Source organism: Anser brachyrhynchus, assembly GCF_964034855.1.
Source record: "Anser brachyrhynchus genome assembly, chromosome: 2".
Lineage (NCBI taxonomy): Eukaryota > Metazoa > Chordata > Aves > Anseriformes > Anatidae > Anser > Anser brachyrhynchus.
Genome location: NC_137695.1, coordinates 147,124,022 through 147,133,919, shown reverse-complemented (window position 1 = coordinate 147,133,919; position 9,898 = coordinate 147,124,022). Strand labels below are relative to the sequence as shown.

Sequence of the window (9,898 nt, the reverse complement as noted above, 5' to 3'; positions counted from 1 at the left end):
TGTATATATATTGTTTTCATTTTTTATTTTTTTAAATTTCATGGAGCGGTGGAAGAGTGGTACCAGCGAGCTGCAGAGCGGAGCTGCAATGCTGACCGGGGTGCAGGGGCCCTGGGAAATGAGCCCCGGGTAACCAGGAAAGCTCCAGGCAATCCTGGGCCCAAACCTGTGGTTTTGCATTTCCCTTTGAAGTCGGGGGATTTGTGCTCCCCTAACGTGACCTTTGCATCCTCCTCTGGATCTTATTGTACTGACTGGAGGCTGGCGGGCCATTAACAAAGCTGCAGAAAAGCAGAGCCGTCTGAGGGGTTTCTTTTGTTGTTCTAAGACCCTTTCCATTGACAGAAATCGTGGCGAGGGAAACGGAAACAACAGGGCCGGAGCCCCACGGCGAGGGGCGTTCGCGGGGCCGGAGAGGCCTGGCCCTCCACAGGGCTCTCCTTCGTGCTGCCCTGCGAGCACCCGGGCTGGACAACCTCAATTCCTGGCCTGCGAAAGGCTGGCAGCGGTGCCAGCGCGCTGAGCTGAAGGTTTTTGGCATGGAGGGCAGGGTTTTTGGCCTCCTCTCCCCTGAAGCCCCGGCCTTGGCCTTCTTTCAGAGGGAGGTGCTCCGAGCGGCTCCAGTTGACTGAGAAAATCGCGTGCTCGGCTGATGAGCTGTGGCAGAGAGATGAGGCTTTTGAGGAACGGGGGCTCCCAGCCTGACTTCAGCTCTGCATTTCAGCCCGCCCCGATGTGTGTGAAATGCACCAGGATGAGGAAGGTCAATCGAAGCTCTTCCCTGGCCGTCACGGGGCTTGACAATGACCCAAAGCCGGTGCCAGCTCTTGGCTTCTGCCTGGCTCCAAGCCATTTTTGTGCCTCTTGCTCCATCTCCACCTGGCACCGTGTGCTGGCGACCTCTCAGAGTTCACAATCAGCTGTGTGCAAGCACTACCTGTGCTCTTAGAGACGAGAGCCCCATCTATGTTGAGACCCTGAAGCCACGCTGTGGAGGTCCCAAGGCTGCAGGCCATGTCCTGCTGCCCGTTGAGCAGCGCTGACCGGCTGCAGACCCCCGCCCGGACACTCGGACACACAGACCTGCCTCCTCGGGGGTCTTCCTTCTGCATTTCCCAGCGGAAGGGCCCTGGTGCACCTCATCTCCGTCTGATGTTTGGCTGGAGTTGGATCCCAGCCAAAAGAAACCCAACCCAAGCACCGTCAAAGCCAGGGGCCTGTGTTATCTCCTGGAGCTGAAGGGCACCAAAAAACCCTGAAGGGCCCTTAGCCTACAGCCCAAGGAGACACTTTTGCCCGTGTGTAGTGAAATCAGCCAGATCAAGTGATGTTGACCTCGGACCCCAGGCAGAAGCAATATCTGTAATCTCATGTTGTAGGGGATCTGTAATCTCCCTTACATTGCTATATCTCATTTACACATACTTCCCCGTGTATGTACAGATAGGGGCTTTATTCAAATATTAATCAGCCTGACTGATGGTGGAGATTTGTGCTTCTGACAACTTGACATCCGTGCTGTGCGAGGCCTGTGGTGTACGGGGCGGCGCAGATAGCCCTGAGCCCAGCACCTCCTTGAGGCGCGTGTTTCGTAGGACAAGTTGGGTTTTTCAGATGTTAGCTTCCCAACTTTTATTTACTTAAAGAAACGGAGAAGGGACGTGATTCCTTCACACGTTAATACCTTTATATGTTGACATCTCAAATTTCGTTAGATGCTCGTTGAGGTTTTACAATCCAATTTGTATCAGATTGCCAAAAGCTGTTAAGATTGCCTTGGGGATAAGTGGCATTGTCTTGCTTTCTCTCTCTCTCCTCGCCTCCCTTTCTTTCTCTCTCATACAGCACGTTATCTCCAGAAGTAAATTTATGAGCAGTCAAAACGGGGCTTGACTGATCATCCTGCAGGACCGGCGATAAATGAGGCCCCACGCTGTTGTTGGGGGGATGCGGGGCGCTCAGCTGCCTCGCTGTTTCCGCCAGCGTGCAGATAATCTGCTTTCAGTTGCAGAGCGAGAAACAAAATCAGGTTTTGTTTGTTCGTTGAGATACCTCTTTTTTTCTTTTTATTCTTTTTAATCTGAAGCGATGCACAAAAGCTGCTTGATCTTGACGGTGCGGTTGGGCTGTGCTCTAGCGCAAGGTAGTGGGTCTGGGGCAGGATCCGGCCCCTGCCTGGGCTGCTGCAGAGGCCAGTGCCTGGCTGGGAAGAGCAGAGGGCATCCCATTCCTGGTGTCCCATGCCTGCAGAGCAGCCCCGGTTCATCTGCCAGCCCAGTGCCGGCCTCCGGCCCAGCCCGCCATCTGGAAGGTGCAGGAGTGTTCTCCGAACGACCTTTGTGTTTCTTTTTTTTCCTTCCAGCCCTTCCTCCGCTACAGCTATCGCATCCTGGCTGTCAGTTTAAGAGTTCCTTAAACCGTTCCAGACGTGTCTGTAGGGTATCTGCTCCAAGTGTAATCTACACTGTGCTCCCTGGACCCCTCTGCTCTATCACAGAAAAATAAGCTTAATAGAGTTAAAAGCTAAAATACAATATTCATTGAACTATGAGAATTAACTGCATAAGCCTCCTATGTAAACAGAAAGCACCAATTTGTACAGCTCTGCGGTTAAATACTGCAGATTAATTTTTTCCAAATGTCAAATGTCTGTATTTAAATTTAATATACATGTTAAGCCTTTTCCCTCCTTCCTCAGCCTTTCATTTGTAATAAGAATCACTCCCATGGAGTCAGCTAGAATTACTCCTTGAAGAGAAGAGAAGAGAGAAGAGAGAAGAGAGAAGAGAGAAGAGAGAAGAGAGGAGAGGAGAGGAGAGGAGAGGAGAGGAGAGGAGAGGAGAGGAGAGGAGAGGAGAGGAGAGGAGAGGAGAGGAGAGGAGAGGAGAGGAGAGGAGAGGAGAGGAGAGGAGAGGAGAGGAGAGGAGAGGAGAGGAGAGGAGAGGAGAGGAGAGGAGAGGAGAGGAGAGGAGAGGAGAGGAGAGGAGAGGAGAGGAGAGGAGAGGAGAGGAGAGGAGAGGAGAGGAGAGGAGAGGAGAGGAGAGGAGAGGAGAGGAGAGGAGAGGAGAGGAGAGGAGAGGAGAGGAGAGGAGAGGAGAGGAGAGGAGAGGAGAGGAGAGGAGAGGAGAGGAGAGGAGAGGAGAGGAGAGGAGAGGAGAGGAGAGGAGAGGAGAGGAGAGGAGAGGAGAGGAGAGGAGAGGAGAGGAGAGGAGAGGAGAGGAGAGGAGAGGAGAGGAGAGGAGAGGAGAGGAGAGGAGAGGAGAGGAGAGGAGAGGAGAGGAGAGGAGAGGAGAGGAGAGGAGAGGAGAGGAGAGGAGAGGAGAGGAGAGGAGAGGAGAGGAGAGGAGAGGAGAGGAGAGGAGAGGAGAGGAGAGGAGAGGAGAGGAGAGGAGAGGAGAGGAGAGGAGAGGAGAGGAGAGGAGAGGAGAGGAGAGGAGAGGAGAGGAGAGGAGAGGAGAGGAGAGGAGAGGAGAGGAGAGGAGAGGAGAGGAGAGGAGAGGAGAGGAGAGGAGAGGAGAGGAGAGGAGAGGAGAGGAGAGGAGAGGAGAGGAGAGGAGAGGAGAGGAGAGGAGAGGAGAGGAGAGGAGAGGAGAGGAGAGGAGAGGAGAGGAGAGGAGAGGAGAGGAGAGGAGAGGAGAGGAGAGGAGAGGAGAGGAGAGGAGAGGAGAGGAGAGGAGAGGAGAGGAGAGGAGAGGAGAGGAGAGGAGAGGAGAGGAGAGGAGAGGAGAGGAGAGGAGAGGAGAGGAGAGGAGAGGAGAGGAGAGGAGAGGAGAGGAGAGGAGAGGAGAGGAGAGGAGAGGAGAGGAGAGGAGAGGAGAGGAGAGGAGAGGAGAGGAGAGGAGAGAGGAGGAGAAGTAGAAAGAAGAGAAAATGAAAGAAAAGGAAAGAAAAGGAAAGGCCTAATTTCTAATGAACATGCTACAAGTAGAAAAAGGGTTGTTCGCTAAACAGGATTTGCTGTGTTAGCTCTCCAGCTCCTTACTCTACATTATTTTGGGAGCAACATGTGGAGAAAGAAAACCCCTCCCCGGTCTTTGCAGGGTCTCCTCGCATCTGTGCACATGTATGTTGCAGAAGCACAACAAATACACTTTCTGGCCCAGATGCTGCTGGGCTGTAGACGCTGGGATGTAATTCCTGGAGATGCTGACACGCCTGCCAGGCGATGCGGGTGTTCGGTAACGCGGGTGGCTGGTTACATCGTGCTGGGGATCGGGTGGTCGGATGCAGGCTGCGGTGATGGGACCCAGCTGTCACGGGCAGTTGTAACGACGACTCCAGGCAGAGGGGCTCGTGCCCCCCACCACACACACAAGCACAGCCCCTTCCCTCTGCTTCTCCCTCGTTTTTTTCTGTTTCACTCTAATCATACGTTTTATTAACTCACTCCTTTAGAGTCAAGTAACAGAAATAAAACATCATGCAGCGTTGAGCTTAGTTAATAATCTCAACAATGCTTCTGCTACTGTATCTTTTAGCATGTGTTTATTTTTAAAAGAGTATTGAACAGGATGCATCATCTGTTATTTGCTGTTACCCTGTCTGCTGTTACCTTTGCGCCTGTCTTTACATATTGGAATAATTCCCTTGAATCAGCATGATTGGCACGCACAAATATTTATGTGTATGACTGTCTGCGAGATCAGGTAACGGGTAGGAATTAATGCTGAAATTTGCGGCGGTGTAGTTCAGGGAGAAGGTGGTAAGATAGAAGTGACCCTTTCACAAAAGCCCTGAAATGTAAAAATGGCCCGCGCTGCAGCATCTGAATAATAGGACTGTGTAAAAGAGAAATAAGACAGTGACATTGAACCCAGCTGTAAACACTTCACAGCTTTCCTTTTGCACCACAAACCCTTTGAGCGCCCTTCTAGTTTATGCGCTGCCAGCTGGACCCCACGGTGTGTTTTACAGCCTTGTAACTCTCCTCCCCAGCATATATTCTCCGTGCGTGTCGGCGTGCCGTGACCCTGCTCCCCGGCTTGCTGAAGACAAATGCCCAACCAAAATCCAACCCGTCGTCCGTGCCCCAGCTGCGCAGCATTTCGTCTTGGGAAGGGTCCCCTCGTCGTTTGTCTTTCCGGCTGTGTTGCTGTAGCTCAGGAGAGCCGAGCCCATCCGTAGAGATGCTTTATCCTCATGAATGAACAATCAGAACAAAAGGTAGCATCTCGCCAGCGCTCATTATTTATTTACCTGGGCGTTTGTCCTTGTCTCCCACGCAACAAGCATCAGCGCGCTGGGTGATGTCTGATGTGGAGCTGGGCTTGGCTCTCCTGGTGATCTCCTTGGTGTCTTCAGCGCCTCGCTTCCTCCTCATCAAGCACCAGGTTGTACAAGCCTGCCCTAATTTTGGTCAGCTAACAAATGCGGGTGGCTCGGGCTCTGCGGTGCTCAGCTCCAAAGAGAAGGGCACAGCTGGGCACAACAGCTTGGTGTGCCATCAACTTTCAAGGCAGCAAGGACAGATAGGGGCATGCAATTTTTAGTAGGTCATGAGGGGTGGTTATTGTACTGTTGCTGAGTTATAACATCTTCGTGCGAGATATGCTTGTGGCAGCGGAGATTCAATTTAGGGGTGACTGATTTATGAGATTGCACCGGTGATGTATGCAGCAATCTATGCACAGGCTGCTCAAAATGGATGCATGGGGAGTACTTCTCCGGGTGTAAATGCGCCATATATTACAAACACGTAATGCCCATACAGACCACTTTATGTCTTCCAGTCGCATGTGGAAGGAGTAGGGAGCGGAGACACCTGCCTGCGCTCCGACATGGAGCGTATTACTGGAGGTGGCAATATCTCAAGAATCAGAAGGGGCTTCTTAAGTGCATCCATTATACATAAATCTCGCATGTGTGTGCAAAGATATATATGTAAATGAGTGCTGGGAGATTGAGTTTTGTGTTCTGTGTATGTAAATGCCTACTCATGCACTTAAAAGTATAGTGTTAGCTGTAGGTTGCAAGTAGAGCAAAACCATATGGCTTAAAAAATAACTTCAGCTCCGCGCTGTGAAATGGATGAGAAATGCAGTGTAATGTGCGGAGCTGCAGTCACTACTTTTACCTCTGGGATTTTGACACATCCATTAACAAGGAGACCTTGGCAGTGCAGTTGTTTTCAATCACTGAGAGCCGTATGGAAAATTCAGGAAAAAAAAGATCCGCAAATAACCGCTAATATTTTTTGGGCTATAATACCGAAACACATTCATTTCGTTTGAGGTGTGTATGCCCACATAAATAATGTGTTTATGTAGAAGTGTATATACACATATATAAATATGAGAAGGAACATATTATTCTCATGAGTATGAATAAACGTTCATACAGTAACTTCCATTCTGAAGTGTTAGGTCATGTAACCTAACATACAGGGTTTTAAAACCGGGGGAAAAGTAGATAAAGTTGCATACAAAAATGCTTCTTTGTTTTTTCTTTGTTTTGTTTCTTTTGTTTTGTTTCTTTTCTCTCATTAATCAAGTACACAGCTCCTAAGGTGAAATGGGTTTGTTGCTTAACAGCATCTAGAGAGTCATCGTTCAACCTAGAGGACCCAAGCGGGGTGTAATGTAGCGTCCAACTTAGCTGGTGACTTGAGCACTGCGTAGGCATTCCACCAGAGCAGGGCTGGTAACCAGAGAAAAGAGTCTGATTTTGTGTGGAAAAGGCTTTTATTGGCTGTGAGAGTGTCTGGGAACACAAGTATGCATAATGGCATACGCATAAGGAAAACTCAATAATAGATATGCAAAAATAATAAAGGGGTTGAAAAAAGTAAGATGGAGATAAGTCTCAGCAGCAAAATCCAGATGTGGATTTCATACCAGATACTTTTTTTAATGAAAAATTTTGGGAAATGTTTTCCCTTCTTCATTCCAGCTGGCTCTTGCTTGGGCCCTTCTCTAATGTAAGCCACATAAGAGAAATGCCAGTCATAATCTAATATTGCACTTGGTGAATATGAAGTATTAAGAAACAATGGGGAAATGAGAAAAAAGAGACTGTAGGCGAACTAGTTTCCAGGCCTGGCTTCTTTTTAATGGGTTTAACTATTCTAGGAAAGAGGATATGTAATATTTTTCAGTAATACTTTCCACAGTTACTCATTTGCAGCTTTGGTTTTAGCCTGGTTCTTGAGTGCCTGATTTTTTTTCTTTCTTCATATTTGCAATGTGAGTCTGATATCCACCATCATCACCAATAACCTGAAAACAAATTGCCTTCATAAACTGCGTGAGTTAAAGCTGTGACGGTCCCTAGCCTCTGCTGCCATTAATAGCCTTTTTGTTCGTGCCCCCAGACGCTGGTCTTAAAAAATCTTTGTGCCTAGACATGACTCACAGGATAGATGTTCTACCATGAATGACAAATTGGTTTATCGCAAATATACGGAGAAGAAATGAGGTGAGATGATCTTGAGGCTAGATAGGCTTCTGAAAAGCCAGCGTGACCTTGTGCGATGTGTGTGCCGAGTCGCTAAATTTAACCGGTCGCAGTCTTGTTAAGAAAGTGCTAATGCTTCTTGTCCAGGAGGAAAATGGTCTTTTTGGTTCCCTGGGCACCTGACCTCTTTCGGTGCAGATATTGAATAGCTTGCACGTCCTGACCTGCTTCTATTTACAAGTGCTGCAGCTGATCCTGTGGAAATACCGGAGGGAGCAGGGGAAGGAGCAGAACGAAGCCCAGACCAAGCTGCAGGAGCTGGGGAAGGGAGGGAAGGAGGGGACCATGTCTTCTCATCAGGGCTTTAGGCAGCAGGTTTCCCAGAAGTGGAGGAGAACGTTGTGACCCTCAGTGTCATCCTGCAGAACGGTAAATGCTGTTACGTTAACTCGATGGAAACGGGAGCTGCTGCAGCATCCGAGCGGGAGCACGCTGCTTCTCTTCCAGAGCACTGGCGCTGTCTTTGGTATACCAACACCTCAACCTTCACGTGTTGTCCTGTCCCCCATGGGGCAGCCAAACGTTGTCCCGATGAGCCAGCTCATCCCAGCCTCATCCTCTTTGCCCCTTCAGCATCACGATCCGCAGCCTTCCTTGCGGTTCTTTCCTTCAAGGACTTTTCCAGTTCCCCCTGCGTACGGCGTGGCCTCACTTGGGCTTCTGCTGGAAGCTCAGTTGCCCTACATTTTTCTCGTGCTGCGTCACCCCGTGCTCTGTCAGCTGAGGCTGTACGAGCTGTTGACACCAGTGGAAAGATGACTTAATGCGTCTCGCAGGCTCTGCTCCTGTGCGTGCCTTCCAGCCTGCTGGGGAATTCGGGTGGTTTTTTTTTTGTTGTTTTGTTTTGTTTTTTTTCCCAACAGGAGGATGTATTTTGTCTTATGCTCAGTTTATGATTCACTGCAGTCACCAAGTCCTTTTCTGAAAAGCCATAATCTGATCAGTGGCTCTCCACCCCGTGTGGAGTGCAGGAACAACAGGGACACTACAGAAAATCTTTTGTGAACTACGTATGTGTATGCCACATACGCACATGGTAGGAAAAATCTTAAAGAATGCTGTTTAGTCATAAATCTCAGAGTTCTTCAAAGGAGATCGGTACTGTTGTTTCCATTTTGCAGATGTGGAAGCTAGCCCGTGGAGATGACAACTGATTTGCAACCCCAAGGTCTGCCAGAGAGGCAGAGCTGGAAAAGACAGGAGTGGTGTGGAGCTCCTGCCCTGTCCCGTGTCCACACGGCCTCTGTGAAGTATGCGTCTCTTACCTGACCCACTTCTGGGTGTGATTTCCCAGTTAATTCTTGCCTCTCAAGCACTTCAGCGCTTTGGGATGTGGGTTCTCCTGTCTGCGGCCGAACGTACATCTGAGGGCTAGGCGCGAAGTCCTGCTATTCACAAAGGCCTCCATCAGTCAATTACAATTTTCACTTTGGAGAGCCAGGGCTTTCAAGAAATCGCTGTCGTGATAGCTATGGGAGGGTATGAATGAGCAAAATAGGAAGCTGTGTAGTTTGCAGCCGCTCTGCTGGTTAGAGGTGCTTGATTCTTGAATCGCTAATCATCCATCTGCTTTGCATGCCGAATGCCGCGCATAAAATTACCTTTGTGCAATTTTGTCCTCTTTTTATATGCCTTAAAGGTATGGCGGTACCAATTACTCCGTTTTCATAAAGCTGCTGGACGGTACTGCAGCCGCTTGGTCAGATCTCCTATTTATTCTACGTGTTTAGGCTTGCAGTGATAATTATTTTTTCTCTGAAGCGTATGATACAGCCCAGGAGGCCAACGTGAGGTTGCCATGAGCCATGCAACACAGCGATCACTGGCAAATGCTGATTACCTTTGTGCTTAGATGATTGGAGAGGATGTTGCATGAAGGTGTAAATAGATAATTTTCTTTTAGCTTCTTGTTAGCAATGCAGCCAAAGGGATTCCCACTCATTTAGCATTATTCCAGTTCACTTTGCGGCAGCCTTGCCAGCCAAAAAATGCCCCAGTGAGCTCCTGGTCAGGAGTGGCTTTCTGAGTACCACTAGAAAAGAAGCCAGCTCGCCCTTGGAAAATTACTTTTTTCTTGTCTGCACCCTTTGGAAGTAGCTGGCTTTAGGGGTTACACCACACAGTGACACCTCTAAGAAATATGGTGTAAGGTAATTTGCCAGATTTCCTCCACCCTCATTCACACAAAATCAAAATAAATAATTCTCTTCCAGTGGAGGGGTTTTTCTTTTCACTTTGCCTTTTCCCTCTCCTTTTCTTTTGCTTTAAAGCAAGACTGCCAGGTCTTTGGAGGATAGAAATGTGGCTGCTAAAACTTGGAAGTTTCGCAAATGGCGTGGAAGTCTCTCCAGCAGATTTCTGTTTTCTCTCCAAGTACAGTTACAGTCATTCGTAAACACGTTATCTTCTTCGGCAGGACAGCCCTGCCAAGAGTGAGGGAGCGTTT

General features: G+C 49.0%; 1 protein-coding gene across 1 annotated transcript in view; it reads left to right on the top strand.

The window, feature by feature from the left end:
* The window catches only part of EXT1 (exostosin glycosyltransferase 1), a gene marked incomplete at its 5' end in the record, with an annotated part of 172,961 nt that overhangs the window by 93,634 nt on the left and 69,429 nt on the right, over positions 1-9,898 (top strand). The gene's annotated exons all lie outside the window — the stretch shown is intronic.